This window comes from Sorex fumeus, unplaced genomic scaffold (genome assembly GCF_029834395.1).
Source record: "Sorex fumeus unplaced genomic scaffold, SorFum_2.1 ptg000047l, whole genome shotgun sequence".
In the NCBI taxonomy this organism is placed as follows: Eukaryota; Metazoa; Chordata; class Mammalia; order Eulipotyphla; family Soricidae; genus Sorex; species Sorex fumeus.
Window position 1 is genome coordinate 13,697,566 of NW_026606104.1, and position 17,534 is coordinate 13,715,099.

A 17,534-nucleotide genomic window follows, 5' to 3' on the forward strand; every position below is an offset into this window, starting at 1 on the left:
ATTTTATTACAAGCTTGATTTCTCTGGTTAGATAAGTAATGCTAAAAACTTTCAGTGTCAAGAGATCACAATTAAAAAATAGATAAGTTGTGTCAGTTTGGTTTTGGTGGTCTTTAAGATAAGAAATAGTTGATAAAGATCTTTCCCTCCCTCCCCTTAAATTAATAGAGGAGTCCAAACTTTAGTGGTGATTTTGATTTAGAGAGGTTATATCTAGACTTTATTAAATATTGGATTAACATAAATTTATCTTGAGTAGGATCATTGGGGTGACCTCAACTTGTTCAACTACATTTGAGCATTGTATATTGCCTATATTTGAAATATTTTCAGACATGGATTTAAGATTTGCTAAATATATGTAGGAAAATTCAGACCAAAGATCCCTTTTCTGACTGAAGACTTTAAATTAAGACCCAAAGCTTACTTGATTATTTAAAGAGAGAGGTTAGTGGCATTAAATTTAAGTTCTACAGATACAAAACCATGCCCCTTCACTTCATAGCACCAGTGTCATATTAAGTCATATTCTGAATGGAATCTAACATTAGATTCTGTCCAGTGCACAACCTGGACAATAATACTTAGAAACCCAAGAATTCAGGTTCAGAGGTAAGAAAACTTGGCGTTTTTTCTAAGCTCAGCTGTTTACTCTCTGCATTATAATAGGGTAGTTACATAATCCCCTTAATCTATGATCATTTTAAGATGTTAAATGACAACAGAATATTGTCTATCATTAAGTTTAAACAAGCTGTAGGTATGATTAAACTTAAACAATCCTGTAATATGTCAAGAATCTAATTAATATTAGATATCTCTATACCACTATTAGATACTGTTAGTGAGTAGTAGTAGTAGTTTTTTTTTTTTAATTTTTGTTTTGGGGCCACACCCAGAGGGTCTCAGGGCTTACTCCTACCTCTGTGTTCAAGGATTATTCCTGGTGAGGCTTGTGGGGAAAAAAATGTGGTGTCAGGGATGGAAACCACGTCAGCCTCATATAAGGGAGGTGCTGACCCCAGTACTATCAATTTAGCAAGTGGTAATGCTGGAGCACCAGAAAAATGAGAGCTCTGAGAGTGAAAGCATACTCTTTCTGCACCAGCTTCCAAAGACATTTCATATACTAGAGACTTTGCTAATATTAACTCAGTTGAAGAGTTCTAATTCACTGTCCTTTACAAACTTAATTTGAAGTATTCTTCCAGCTTTCTAAGTGTCTCTCAGTTGTTTGCCACTTTTCTTTCTTTTTTTCTCACTCCTTTCTTCTTTTTCTTCTATTACCTTTCCAGTATCCTATCTTTCCTTTACCACTCTCTACTCATTTGACTACATTTGCCAGATTAATCCTGCTTGGGCACATATCCTAAATAGCACATGTGAGCACTTAGACCTCTTCAGGAACAGAGAACACTGCACAATGAAGATAGAATCAGCTCATTTCAAAGAGTAATATCCCAAGAAAATTAATACATATTATTTCCTAGAACCTATTTTCTTCTTGCCTGTCACAAGGTACTTACTGTTACTAAAAATGTTGAGTGCTACTATGCACCATCAAATGTTCTAAACCTTTACAGAATTTTATTATTTAATAATCACTGAGTTATAGGTATAAATATTATTGCTCCTGTAGGAATGATTAAATGAAACTTGGAGAGAGTTTGAGTTACCTCCCAAGTTCATATAACTGGTAAGTATTGAATTACTTTTTTAAGCCCAGTTATAACTTCAAAGTCCTTTATTTTAACACTGCCTTTTTTCCCCCTTTGCCCTTCTCTTTTCCTACTGTTTGAGTCAAATATATAGTATATGCATAAGTTTTGAGTACTGTATAAAAGAAAAAATAAGGACATCTATCTCTTACCCTGAAAGGTTGAACCTCATTCTTCATTATTTTTTAGTGGAATCATATCATTAAGAGAAAAAACAACTGCAAACTAAAAATGATGTTAAAACCAGTAGTGGTGAGATATGCTTGATATATGCTTATCTGATACATGTTGGTTGTCATCTGGGGTTTATCTTCTAATCCAAGCAGGCTTTGTATTTAAGCACCAAGGTAATAAGATTGGGCTCACAGGTGCACTCCAGACAATACCAGAAGATCCATTCAGTTAATATTGTTGTACTTAGACCATGGAAATGCCTTCCATCAGTCAACTCCATTTAGGAGTTCAGTAGCTGCCAAATGTGGGCTCCAAGCTACTAGGCAACAGCAGAGTTGATGCCAGAGGTGAGTGAAGCTAAAACCAACGATTATCTCAAATCAAATTGTATTTCATATGTATATATTTTTATTTTCCAATATATTTTTAAAAGTTTTGATACATTATTAATAATACATATTGTTAACACACTTATATAAATGATCATGAGACCTCATAACAAAATTAAGTAAATGTTCCCAGTAGAAATGACAGGGTGGCATTGAACAACACATATCGGCTTCAAGGATCTCACTTGAGAAAAAAATTATAAAAAGTAGGAAAAAATGTAGAAAAACATAGGGGGGAAATGCAAATGCTAAAGGTTTTCTGTCTCTAAATTAGGTCGTAGTTGATTTGTTGACTCCTCAGAGCTCTGAAAAAAAAGTGGTAGATTCTCTGAAATTTGGTATAGGAAGAACAGGCTCAGATCTATTAGAGAAAGTGGTTTCTACTTTTCATTCTATGATTTCTGTTGATGTCACTGCCCTGTTCTTTAATTGATGTTGAATATAATGAGAGAAGAAAGCATACCTGCCCAGTTAAACCAAGTCTCAAAAAAAAAAAAGTAAAAGAAACAAAAATCTTTAATTGTTTCATTTGCTTCCATTCAATCAATTAGAAACAGCTTGCCATTATTTATTGCCTACTGTATTACTTTGCACAATATTCTTCCAATAGCTGAACTGAAGAGGTGTCTGAGGACACTGAGGGACCAGTCCACAAGTGGACACAGGAAATATAACTTGGCTTCCTAAGAAATGCACCAGTCTAAGGAAAACATTATTTCGGATTAATCTATTTCCCATTATCTTTTCCTCTTTCCCTGGCATCTCCCAGGTCACTGCCTTGTTTATCATATTTGTAAGTTCTTCAACCCCTTGAAGCATTAGAAGCTATTCAAATGCTTAAAGCATTGAAAATTGTTCAAAATCCTGAAGCTCAGCAACTAGACCTGCCTCAGTGTTTGCCACTTTCTGCACTTTAGGAGAGTCCTCTTTGTTTGGCAGGTGGTTGCACTCTGTTTGCAGAGATTTCCAAGTTATCTGTTAGTCAGCTCACGCATCTCTGCCAGGTGGGCAGTCTCCCTGTTGAGAAGGGAGCCTCACTGCCCTTCTGGCCCACTCCATGCCAAGGTTAAGCAAAGAAATGTTCATAGAGCTAGAATATGAACCTAGAACTTGTGAAATATTTGTCTACTTGCTCTCATGGATTTAGGTGAAATTTGAACTTCTGAATTTTAAATTAATATTTATGGCACAATTTAATATACATTTAGTAATGTAAAGAATCTGATTGAAAGATGTGGTCTGCACATAAGCCCCACCAGAAACTCATTTACTAACAGAATCCAACCCTGAGTAAAATAAACAGCTTTGCTTTCTACTGACATTTTATAACCACCTTAAGGGAAAGGTGGAGAGGGGAATTGGTTTTCCATGTGGATTTAATTCAAGAACTTCCCGAGAAAGTGCTTGAAGGCAATACAGTAGTGAGCCAACTTTCTTCTGTTAAGTCACAAAAAAATAGATTGTACCAAATAGAGGGATCAACCACAGCTGCAAAGAGGAAATTTAGAATTATCATCACACCAGTATCAGAAGGTCCTTTATGTTTATAGCTTCATAAAAGTTCACAGTTAGAGTATTTGCTGCCAACTAATAAAAAAGTAATGAAAAATTTTGCAGATTTTTGTGCATATACATGGTTACCTAATCCCTAAATCCTGATGAATTCATACATTTATGTTTAAAAGATAAAATACACCTACAAATTTTTTTGTGATTACTATAAAGTCATAGGTTTTAACATCATTAATAGATAAGAATTAACTATATTGTTTGATTATTCCTCGATATGCAGTTGAAAGTGAAATTTTTCCCTGTGATTTCCCAAACATTGGGGGTGGGAATATATACTTACACAATGACACTCCAGGGTAGGTATTATTAGGTGAAAATGAAGCCTTGGCCCTTTAAAGTCTCATGATGTGTGCTACTGGCAAGGAATCCCCTGTCTTCTATGTCTTTCTGTGATTATAAAGGAGGTCTCTTTTACATTTTATTAAATGAATCCTAACAAGAGGGCTTTTGTATTTATTGTACAGAACACATCCATCCATTTTGGGGGGGAAATAGTTTCTATTTGAAGGGTGAAAGGAAGCGAATGAAATATTTTTTTTCTGCTATTTTTGGTGCTGCATTTTCCCCCCTTGTGTATTTTTAACACAAAAGTGCAGACACCTTCCGTGTGTTTCATAAGTTTCTCCCTGTCTCCTTTCCTGTGCACATGGTTCTCCCAGCCCTGCACCATCACCTGGCCTGCTCCGTCTAGCAAGATTCAAGCCCAACCAGATTGCCCTTAACCTTTACTTGTCATTAGAGAACACAAAGCGGGAGGTGGCAGGGGAGGAGGCGAATGAAAATTGGAGGTGTTTCAAGCGTCTGTACTACATTATGCCACTATATGAAAAAGCCATATAGTTTAAAATGAAAGGTGAAGCATGGTGCTTATGATCTGGCATTAAAATTCATTGCTATGTAGAGCTCATAAAAATCTGTATATAAATGTTGCTGCTATTATTTATGAATAGTAATTGTATGATAATGCTTCCTCTTTAGCTAATTATTTGTGTGGAGGCCTGACTACCTTTAGCTATCATTATTATTTATACTATGTGTATGTTCACTGAACGCCATGTGCCAGACTTTGTCCTAACCCAATATACTTTATATATATATATATATATATATATATGTATATACATACATACACATCACTTGATTGCTTGACACCCCATTACTTATCCATTTGCTCGAGCAGGCAACAGTAACGTCTCCATTCATCCCTGTCGCATACTAGTGTAGCCCAATGGTGTCTGCTCAATCTAGGAACACGAAGAGCTTCAAACCGATCCTTCGGGGTCTTGATGAAGAAGTCTGACCATCCTGTAGGTGGGCGGCCATGCGATCTTTTGAAGTTCCATGGAAACCAGTCCGTAATGGCTCTAGCCCAGCAGTCCATCTCCAAATCTTATTATGTGTCCAGCCCATCTGATTTTCCACGCTTTGGCAAATGAGACTGCGTCCCTGATTCTTGATCATTGACAGAGGTCGGAACTCTGGATTCTTTCATGTGCGTGAAGCATGATACTCTAAGCATAGCTCTTTCGATTCCTCTTTGGGAGAACCAAATAGAGTTCTCATCCTGTTTTCTTAGGGCCCAGGTCTCTGAGGCATATGTTAATGCAGGAAGAACAGTGGAATCGAAGAGATGTGCCCGGATCCTGAGGTTCTTTGTCCTCTTAGATATTTCTTTGCCTCTCTTGAAGGCATTCCAAGCCTGTCTCTTCCTCCTGCGCAACTCAGGTGCCAGATCGTTCGTCATGTTGACTTATTGACCCAGGTACACATAACTGTTGCATTCAGAGATGTTCATGCCATTGAGAACAAATGGAACGCCAGGAACGAGACTGATTCTCATAAACATTGTCTTCGTACTTATGGCTGAAGTTGGCCAGCATTTGTGCTGCTTGGCTAAGCGGCATACACATACATACACATATTCCCTCCACTGATCTTCACAATTGCAAATACATTGCATATTTTAGTGCAAACATTATAGCTGGTAACTTCTCTTTAGTCATAGAGCTGGTGAGTAATGAGGAGAGATTTGTGCCCAGGTCAGACAGATCAAGAGCCCAAAATCTCAACCAGTTTACTCCATAAATCATTGCCAGCCTTAGACCAACATTAAATAAGCAGATAAAGAGTCGCCTTTTACAGCTGAAGATCAAGACTGAAATAAAAGAATTAATTTATAAATGTCACATAGTTACCTATCAATAAAGGAAGTCAAGAAAAGTAGTTATTTTTGAATATGACTCTGTCTCAACTGCAAATCCGCAGAGTCTACTCTGTCAATGCTTCTTTCTGTGGGAGCAGTTGTTAACACTGGAGAGCTGGAACAGCCATGATGGAAGTCTAGATTAGCACCAATAGCATTTTTTTTTTATTAACGAAAATATAAGCTTACCCATGAGGGCTACTGCCTGGGAGGTATGAAAGAAATATCCAGACAGAGGATCAAAATAAAACAAACTCAATTGAAACACCCTCCCTTTACTATAAATTCCATGTGCTAGAGGTCAAATCAGACTCCTGTGTGCAAACGAAGTAGAGCACATCTCTTAACACAGCTGTTTTATTCTCCTCTGACAACCGCTCTTTTTGGTAACAGGCTTCTATTATATATGAAATGGAAGTGCTACCAGCTTGGAGGTTTTTTTTTTTTTTTTGCACATTTTTAAGACTTTTGCACATTCTTTTTCTATTAAGCATGTAAATCAAGTAGCAAAAGAACAAAACACAGTTTCTCTCCTTTCCTCTCTTTTTCTCTCTTTCCCTCTCTCCCCCTTTCTCTCTCTCTCTCTCTCTCACACACACACACACACAACACACACACACACACACACACACACACACACACCCCTACCCCAAACAGGCAAAACACAAAGAGCTCTCCTGAGCACCCCGCCTGGTCCCCATCCTGCTGTTTGCATCCTGTCCTGCTAAGATAGATTTGAGGAGGGGAAACCACTTAAGTACCCCTCGACTGGCCCATTGTTCTGATTTTGCAGGCATATCATTTTTCACTCGGGCACAGTTGCCAGGCACAGGCAATGCCCTGGTTTGAAAAAAAAATCCCACACCTCTAAGTCTGCAGTTGCCCGCATGTCCCCTCAGTACCAGCCATTCGATCATCTCGTGTGGAACTGCCTGGAGCTGTTTGTTGAACTGCTTCATGTTACTCTTTGACTGAGAGAGAGACAAATGTTCCATATTATCTTTAATTTCCATAAAATTGTTTTAATCTTTGCTTTATAATAAATGTATAACGGCGCCCTCGGGGGATCTCTGTTTTGTATTATAGGTGTCTCCCTTGGAGTTATATGCAAGATAGAACTGCTCAATGTTTGCCTTTCACCCAAAAGACTCAAAAGATACTTTGAAACAAAAGATTCCTCTGGGAATCATCCATAAGCATGAAATGGATAATTTCCTTTTCCCCCAATATGCTTCCATCTAACTTCCCCATCCTAGAGACATGATTATTAGCCAAATCAGATCAGCAACCTAAACAGCAGGAGCTGAAAGATACTTGCCCTTTCTCTCACTAACAGCTTTGGATATAACACTGGTGTGTGTGTGTGTGTGTGTGTGTGTATGTGTGTGTGTGTGTGTGTGTTCACATCTCACTGTAAATATATAATACATGAACATCATCATAACTTTTAACTCCAGTATTTTTTCTTTTCTTTCTTTTTCTTTTTCTTCCTTTTTTTTTTTTTAAATATCAGCTTGATGAAAAGAAAGGGGAAGGCTGGGTATGGAAAGGACCTATGAATATATTTTTGACATTTTGTTTATTATCATTTTATCGAGGCTAGTGGTAGATAGATGGACCTGTCAGCAGAAATCTCTTGCTGAAGTAAATAAAGAATCTTAATAGGCAAGGAGAATAGAACTAACGGCAAATTGCTCACAAAGAGATCTAATTTATTGGTTTCTTTTTCACTGAGATTCTGTTCTGGATTCTGGCTTTGCCAGAAGAAACAGCTGAATGATGGCACAAAGCCATATGCAGGGAAAGTGCTCTAGATGGTAGGAAAAGGGACATAGATGTTCTCTGCGTGGCCTCCCTTCACTTTCTTCTTAAAGTTAACTGCCTCTTTTATTGTTGGGGCATCTCCATGTGAAGAAAACCAGACTTGAAGGTCGCCTCTATTTTTATTTTCAGGTGTCTGTTTATAAGCCTACACTACCTACATTCATGAAAGAAAAATATTGAATGTGGCTCCCCAAGTTATAATATTATGGCTATTTGGGTTTAAGCATAATAAAGATACCAACAAGCGCTCCTCAGTTATTAATATTTTTCCAGGTTAAAAGGCAGCAATAAATCATAAAGAGCATTTCCAAGCAGTAGCACTTTTATAGAAAATTGCTTGCTATTTAAACAAAATATTTGCTCTTCATCTCAGGAAAATATGTGGATGCTTCGGAACAAGGAGCTATTTTACCTACTCTCCGCCTCCTATAATTAGCCCCATCTTACTTGAAAAAAATTTTTTTGATTTGCCTGCCTGGTTCACAGCAGAATGTGCAACTCAAGTTTGCTTTGGCCAAATGGGTCATTCCTTCATTAGCAGTCTCTGATTTTCCACAGTATAGGGCTGTGAATTTAAATATTTGTCCTTCTCTATTCTTCTGAGAGAACTGGAGACCTCTGTGTAGCTCTTTTCTGGGTAGAGATGGAGTAAGTTAGAAAAGAATGTTAGTCCTACAGACCTATATGAAAATGTTTCACTCTAGCTTGTCTATATAAATAATCTCTTCACTCTTGCACTTTGGAAAATCTCTTCCCCCATGAACCCAGAAACTCAAGGTATGCCCAGGATGGGGTCATTTATCTCCAGGAGTTGGCTTATTTACATCTTTGGGTGGGAGTTGGGAGGAAAAGGTCACACAGATATTAACCTATCTTTCTTCGCCCCTGGATTAGGCTTGCAGGTTAACAGGAAGTAATGGTTATTTGAGCCTCTTGCATAGTGTTCATTTGACCTTTCCTACTTCATTACAGTCTCTTTAAAAAGCCAACAAATTTGACTGACTTCATCTTAATAGTCACATGGCTAATGATGGTTTATTGTTTATTCATTTACACTGGAAAGAAAATGTAATCATGAATATTTGTCTAATGATTCCCTTTGTCCAAAAATAACTATGTAGATGGCAGATGGGTTGAGCATCAAAAGTGGGGAAAAAAATAAACTAACCCACTAATCTTTCCTCTACATAGATGAGATATCAATTTTATATTCTGAGTTAAATACTTATTTTTTTCCAAGTTCCTAAAAAGAGTTCCTGGCATTCCAAGTAATGATTGTAAATCTCCTAAGTTAATTTATGAACCAATAAAGTCCTGTCAAGTCTCCTTCTCATCTCCTGGAAAACAGGTCTGTGGAGAAGGGAAAAAAAAAGAGAGAACAGCTAGTTACTAAGGAAATATATTCTTGCCTCTTAAATATTCCTCTTAAGTCTTGCTTTGGAGTCAGCTTCTGTGCACTGTGGAATATGGAAATTCCTATAAACATAGATGGTATTTGGGGTGATAATAGTCTACATTGTCAGATAGTAAGGCTTTAAGGAAATTAACAATAAATGCATCATTATTATATCCAAACTGCCATCAGATTAAATTCAAAACTCTAAATGAAAAGCTGAGGTATTCGGTTCCTTAGACACATAACATAATATCAAGGCTGTTACAAGGAGACAGTATTTAAGATGCCCCCCTTTTCCTCAGTAAACACCTTGTAAATTTGTCTGAAATTTTCAAATTTTGCATTAATTGAAGCTCCTTGCCTGTTGATTTGAGTTTTGGTGTGAAAATATATCAAATCGTTACATACAAAAAGCTACTCTCAAGCCACATTTCATAACATGATTTCATCAGATGGTCTTAATTTTCTGCATGACATTATCTTTCAAGCTGACATAAGACTGAGCTGTGATATTTGCATACTCAAGACAGAACCTTGCAGCTTAACTATGTTACTGCTTGTGTGGGAATTTGAGACATTTTTGCTTTGAGGAATAAAACAAATAAACCTTCCCCAAAAAGTTTCTTCTACTCTTTGAATGACTTTGTTCATTTTTTAATGAAAGAAACACTCTGAACAATTTTTCAAGATGCCTTAGTGTCTGGCTCAGTTTTCTCAGTAAAATAAGGTTTTATATATATATATATATATATATATATATATATATATATATATATCCCTAAAACATCTCTGAACATCTCTGAAGTCCAGATCATTTAGTTAAGGAGACTAGACTACTATATTTAGCTATTATCCTTATGACTATAAATATTCAAAAATAAAGGTGTTTATGGACAGAAACATGTAATATTTCAAATCTCAAAATCCAGACAAAACTCACCACTAACTTTAGAATTAAAAGGATTAGCTCTTAGCTTTTTCCCTTGTCAATGATAACTAAGTAAGTTGCCTAACCTAGTGTTTTTGTGTCTATTGCACTTTTCAAGGCACATGCAAGGTACTGTTTGGGAAACCATCAATTTGAAGATACCACTAATTAGATTTAAAAATATACCAAATTATATATATATATATACATATATATATATACATACACATATATATACAAATATATACTCATGGTCACAGTCCTCCCATTGTTCATAGATTATGCTTGAGCGGGCCCAGTAACGTCTCCATCGTGAGACTTGTTGTTACTGTGTTTGACATATTGAATAATCACGAGTAACTTGCCAGGCTTTGCCATGCGGTGAGATACTCTCGGTAGCTTGCCGGTCTCTCCGAGAGGGGCAGAGGAATCGAACTTGTGTTGGCCATGTTGGCTGTGTGCAAGGCAAACGCCCTACCCCCTGTGCTATCGCTCCAGCCCATACAAATATATATTAAATACTAAAGCAAAATTCAACATGCGAGAGAGGGAGTAATTGAGACAAGGTTGATTTGATGACCTTTCAGCATCTGGAAGAGGAAAGTGTGAGAAAAAACTGGAAATACAATTCTCCTTCTTTCAATTCCATCCTCTTCCTAACATGCTACACTGTCTCTTATCCCTTCTCTTGCAAGGCTCATAGTGAGATAAAATTGTAATGTGCTACTGTTTCTTTGAGAAAAGTATTGTCATGCTTTCCCATATTTATTGAAGTACTGTCAATGAAAACTCTTTTTTAGCTTGTGTGCTACATTGATTGGCTCTGTTTTGTTTTTTTGGGGGGGCCACATTCAGTTGTGCTCCAGGCTTAGCCCTGGGTCTGAGCCCAAGGATGATTCCTGTAGGGGCTCAAGAGACCATATGGGGTGCCAGTAATAGAACCTGGGTCAGTCACGTACAAGGCTAGCATCTTAATCACTTTGCTATCTCTTCAGCCCCTGGTTTGTTCTAGTTTAATGAAAAATGACAAAGGGTGCTGGATTGTGATAAACGTTGATCTTATCCATAGTAGGCTTACTACAAGAATTCTAGTGACCACACATTGAATTTAAATGTTCTTTTCAATGCTCTCAGTCAACCTCTCCTTGCAATAGATTCCACTAGTTTCATATAACTTTCACAGGAGTCAGCTCTCACTTATCATGTCTTTCTTTTGCCTTTTCTGATTCCTTCTTTCTATCCCACTGTCCAAGAGTACAGTAGCCTCACCTCTCTGAAAAACTTCCTTCCTTCTTTACATTTACTTCCACTGTGAGTCTGCCCAGTCAACCATGCCACTCTGAATACCATCTACATGCAGATAAAGTTCTGGTGTGTATCTTCACACCTAACTTCTCTGATCTTCATTTATAGGTCAACTGCATAATCATTACATCTACATAGATGCTAAGAATGCATTTTGCCTTCAGTAAAAGCAAGTTTGATTGACATGGGCTTAAACAGACAGCCTTATTTATGTCACACATGAGTGCTCTGGAGGTTGGCAGGCCAGAGTTGAAATTTTTGCCTTGTGGTGATGTCAAGAAGTTCTCTTCGCTGTTCCAGTTCTGCCATCTTTATGATGCATATTTGGTTCTTTGTCACAGATGGCTATTGCAACTCAAGTATCCTTTCTGAGTTTAGAAGTTGGTTAAAAAGATCAAAAAGTATGGGGACAAAAAAAATCTCTTGCATGTCATCCTAGGCCTTTTATTTAATATATATATTATTTTACTTCTGTATTTGTATTCCAGGGACTTAAGTCAGGCATATCTACCTACATTTTACAACCCAGAAGTCTTATCACATGGATATTAAGTATATATTTGGTGAATAGTGGGAATCAGTCAATAAATCCTATGATAATAGCAAATATGGCTCCTACTGATAGGGCATAGTAAAAATGGTCTACTAAGTAATGTGTGCATTTGTATTCTCAGACTAAAAACACTGTATCTTCACTGATTTGCTTCCACTCACATCACACAGCAAATTCAGTAGCAAATCCGTTTACATCTCCCTTCAGATTGTACACAGACTCTTTCACATTAATTCTCCACTCCTTCCTTCACTCAAACCTGCATGGATTAATATAAAATCCTCTGAACTAAGATCCCTTCTTCCTTATTCCCCCATCCTGATAATTCAGAGACAGGGCAATCCTTTGAAAATTGGAGTCAGCTCATGTCAGTTCTTGCTCAGAACTCTCCCCTGACTTCCATCTCAAATTCCAGTTCCTTAAAAACCATCTACAATGACTTGCTTGTTCTGATCCTTAACTCCCTTGGACTCTCCCTCTGCTACTTCACATTGGACTCCTTGTGGTCCTATAAACAAACCTCTGACTCCACCCACCCCAGAAACTTTGCAAGGTTCCCTCTGCCTAAAAGACTTGAATTCGTCACGTATACAGATCTCGCTCCCCCATATCCCTTAGGGTTGTGGTTAATTGTCATTTTACCAGAGAGGCTTTCCTTGTTACATAAAGTAGCAATCTCATCCAATCACACCTCTATCCCTTTATATTGATTTTCTTTGGGTCTATATCTATGTTCTGTGTATGTTTGTTGACTTTTGTTCTCTCAGCTAAAACATGACTTCGATATACTAAGGACTCTATTTCATTAATTGTATGCACATCTGAATCACTCAGTTTGTACAAAGAAATTTGTTTGCAACTTGTCAAACAAATTTTTTCAATGACTGGGAGTCACACCCACACTGGCTTGTGACATTTAGATGTGTGACTCTCCAGAGGTCACCATGGTTTTCACACACATGTTCTCTGGGAGCTAGATGCTTCGATGGCAATACTTGCACCCAGCTGGCTGAAGAATAGGCAGAAATCACTTTTGGCACAAGTATCTCAGATAAAAGGAGTTGTCAGGCACAAAGAGAAAAGCTGTCAGAGAGTCAGAGTTAAGCTCAGTCCACAAGGTCAAATTCACTGCCTTATAAGGAAGGTACTCTAGCCTAAGAGCCGTCTTCTACTTCTTTTCCCCGGCTCCCATCCAAATTATCTCATTTAATCCTCACAATTCTATGAGTTATGAAGGAAGAACCATAGTATCAGCATTTACAACTGGTAAGACAGAAAGGTGGAGAGAGAAGCTTGCAACTTGCCCAAGATCTCACATCACAGTTAGTAAGTGGCAGAGCTAGAACTTGACCTATATACATCAGACTCCAAAGCCCAAACCCTTAACCCCACCTTTCACTGCCTTTCAATAAATATTGAGAGAATGATTGATATATTTACAGAAAAACAAAAGCTTAACTGGATTTCCCTGGTTCCCTGAAGCTTTTCACAGTTTAATTCCATTTGCATTGGATACTCAATGATAGGCTTTTGTTCCCTCTGTTTTCTTCTTTTTAGATGAAGCATTTCACAGGTTTCAAGAATTCTTTAAAAGGAACTCTATGGAATGAGCCTCACCCTCCTATCCCCAGTGAAGGACTGATCCTATCGCAGTTTATGTACTATCTCAGCACCTTTTAAAAGAGGGTAAAATTGTGCTGGGGCTCTAATAGACTGGGGCAGAGGGAAAGCAGACATATCTGTAGGATTGCCTGGTTTTGAAAACTTCAGGTTTTTATTTTGTTATTTATCCAGAATGCCTGGCATTTCTTATTGTGAGACACCAAAAGGGAAGCCTGAGCCAGGTTGAGGATTCTGTTGCTTGGAAAAGTTTAAGAATATGATTGACTGAGCCCAGGAAAAATAGCACAGGTGTACCTGAGCCTGTTTTTGTCATTGGCACTGCATGGTGCCTGGACCATCACTGGGTATTATCCTGGAGACTAATGAGTACTGCCTAGTGGCCCTGGTGGTACCTGGCACTACAGGATCCACATAGCACCACATCCTTGCATCCTTGCATTGAACCATATCCTGGTTGGCTGAGTTTTATGAGAAGTGACCCCTGGGTATAGTCCCACCCAGAAAAAAAGAATATAATTGCTAAATTATGCAAATTAGTATTGAATCTGAACCTCTAAAATTAGGCTGTATTTATCTGGCGAGAAATTTTTTGGGCGCTGGAGAGCTAGTACAGTGGGTAAGACATGTGTCTTGCAATGAGGCCTCTCAGATTGATCCCCAGCACTGCATATGGTTTCCTGAGCTCCACCAAAGTGATCTCTGACCAGAGAGTCAGAAATAACAACTGAGCACTTTCAAGTGTGGCCTAAAACAAAATAAAAAGTAAATTCAAAAGTCTTAATTATAATTAATTTAAATACATGCTAAATACATATATAGATATGTATTTGGAAGTTCTTGTAAGAACATACTAAAGTCTTTAGTACTAAAGACAAACTGATGGTAGCGTGCAAGGCTAGTGTCTTAATCCCCATAATATCTCTCCAGCCCCGCTAATTGGCATTTTAAAATGCTGGTTTATCTGGGTTAACCAAATAGGTGTGCTCCTGGGTTTACTTTCAATTCTTGAAAAACTTTCTTTTTCTTAATCTGCTCTATCAAATATAAACTGCTTCATATCAAAAAACCCAGACTAAAGAATGTGATAAGATTCACTCCATTCTGGCATTCTTAACAAGCTCTGATTTAATTCTTAATTCAAGGCTTTGATGAGGAAATAAAGAGTTAGGAAAGACAATGAAGAAATATATTGAAAACATTCAGTACAGCCCTTTTGAATCTTCAATCTAAGTAGATAAACTCAGAGAAATAATCCCTCAGAAGAATAAGAATATAGCTCCTTGGTGCCTCTGCCCTTATCTAACCAGTCCCCAGGCTATTGGATGGTCGGTTGGTCAGTTGATGCAGACAGTTTTCCTGCACAATTCTCAGTGCTCATTCTCTCATTTCTGATTCTTTCACACTAGAACACCTAGACATCTTCTATGAGCGAGCCATATTCTAAGTACTTAGTATAAATATTACCAAAATGTAGAACCTCTGAAGTAGATTTTATTATTTTCTTCTGGCACATAGTAAGTACTCAGAAAATATTGAGAAAATTGAAGCACAGAGAGATTAGGCATTTGCCCCAGGTCACTCAGCTAGAAAGTGGCAGAGTCTCATTAAAACCCAGGCTGTCTGCTATCAGAGCCGGGGTTCATCACCTCTGTGCAATACTGTGCCTGCAAATTGCAGAGAACTAGAGAGCTCTGCCGATTAACCAACAGCAGTGCCTGCTAGATCATTAAAGTATACAATGTCTATTTCAGCTACACAGCATTCATCAGCTACTATCAATGCCCTGTTGAAGGAGGGTCTAGACAGGAGTCCAGAGACCCTGTTTCATATAACAATTCTGCCACAAACTAACAGCATGACCTTGGACAAGTTATCCCTCTCAACTCTTCGTTTCCTCAACTGTAAAATGAGGAGGATGGACAACAGATGATTTTAAGACCCCTTTCAGCTATAACATTTTATGAGTTTGCTTCCTCTATTATCTGTTCCTATTTCAATTGCTTCTTAAAAGTTATAGCAATTGACTTTTGAACTAATCTGTGCACTACAAAAGCTATAGATGATACTTTGCAAAGATACTGAAGTGACTGCAGGTGTCACTGTCCATAACTACTTCCAGAGTCTTATTGTTTAAAGTGGGAGACAAATATAAATAAATGATGCTCTAGAATCATAAAAGGACTTAGCACACATTTCTTTCCAAAGATGAGTTACACAAAAGAAAAATTACTTCAAGGAGATTTGTGTTTAATGAAAACTAAATTTTCCTAGGCAAGAGCAAAAAAATTACCAGTATTTTATTGCTATTTTATATTGAAAAGATCTAAAATGTATAAAAAATAAATGTATTATTTATCACAAAATAATTTTATTTTATTATGTCTACAAATCGCTTTAATCCTTAAGATGAACAAAGGCTAAATCAAATGTTAATGTCAGGGTTGATTCATTTTCAACAAATATTATGATAGTCTGATTGGACAAATTGATTCTGAATTTGACCCACCATGTGATCATGAAATATAATATTCAGAAATCTGTAGTTCTCCCCGAACTATCTATTAATTCTTAACTGCTAAAATCATTTCATCTACTTTCATTTATTCTTTTTGTCGATTGTCCTTCTGTAATTGCTAATCAGTTTCTTTCTACAAGATTCTTATTTATCATTGATTTTGCTAACCACTCAAAGTAATCTAATGTCACCAGCAGCAGTTTTTTCCCAACATTTTCTGTTTTACTCTATTATATATCTGTTGTGTTTGCATTCCCACAGGACAGCATCACATAGTTAATGAAATGTTCACCAATAGATGTTGAGGCTTAACTGAAAGGGAGAGATCCTAGAATCAAGTTTGGTCAGGTTGTTTGTGTTAGAATTAACTGCAAATGTTCAGTACTTTAGAATTATTTCCTATCAATTTTTACTTACCAGCACAAACTCATAACTGTAAGGACTCAGAAACAAATACATATTAACTAGTCACCATTTCCAGTATGATATAAGCATTATAGCAACCATATTTAATTTTATTTATACACACTCACACAGAGAAACACACACATTCCATCCAATTCATCTGCTTTTTCTTGAACACTTAATTTTACTTACACATCTGGAGCGATAGCACAGCGGGTAGGGCGTTCGCCTTACAAGCAGCCAACATGGCCGACCCGAGTTCGATTCCTCCGCCCCTCTCGGAGAGCCCGGCAAGCTACCGAGAGTATTCGATATGCCAGACACAGTAACAACAAAGTCTCCAATGGAGACGTTACTGGGCCCGCTCGAGCAAATCGACGATCAACGGGAGGGCCTTTACCTTTACCTTATGCACAGTGGTGAGTTGTCTTCAACTGAGTTAGTACTGATTCCATGTTGTGACTACAAGTTGTGTATATTCACCTTTTGCAGTAACTACAAGAAAACTGCATCTTAAATGGCCCATGCTGCAGAATAAACTTAAGAGAGCATTGTTGTCATTTACCACTAAATTAAAAATGCCTCGTCCATTTTGATTATACATTTGAGTAAGCAGTATTTATTTCCAATATAATTAGGGTTAATAACACATTTCCTAGATTTAAGGGACAAACATTACGTTATCCACTTAGCAATAATATAAGGGCCAGATGTTTGCCTACTGCTGATTCTCCACCTTCCTCCCACTCTGATTATCACAGGAACCACATCCCCCAGGTGCCCTTGTCAACTACTTAGGGGGTAGTTTTAGCCAAGGGAAAAGACTGGAAGAGACTTGGAGAAATGGAAGAAGAGCAAAAGAGGGATATTCACATCCTCTCCTATTAACTTCTAAGGTATCCTTTCTGGGTGCTTAAATTCCTTCCATT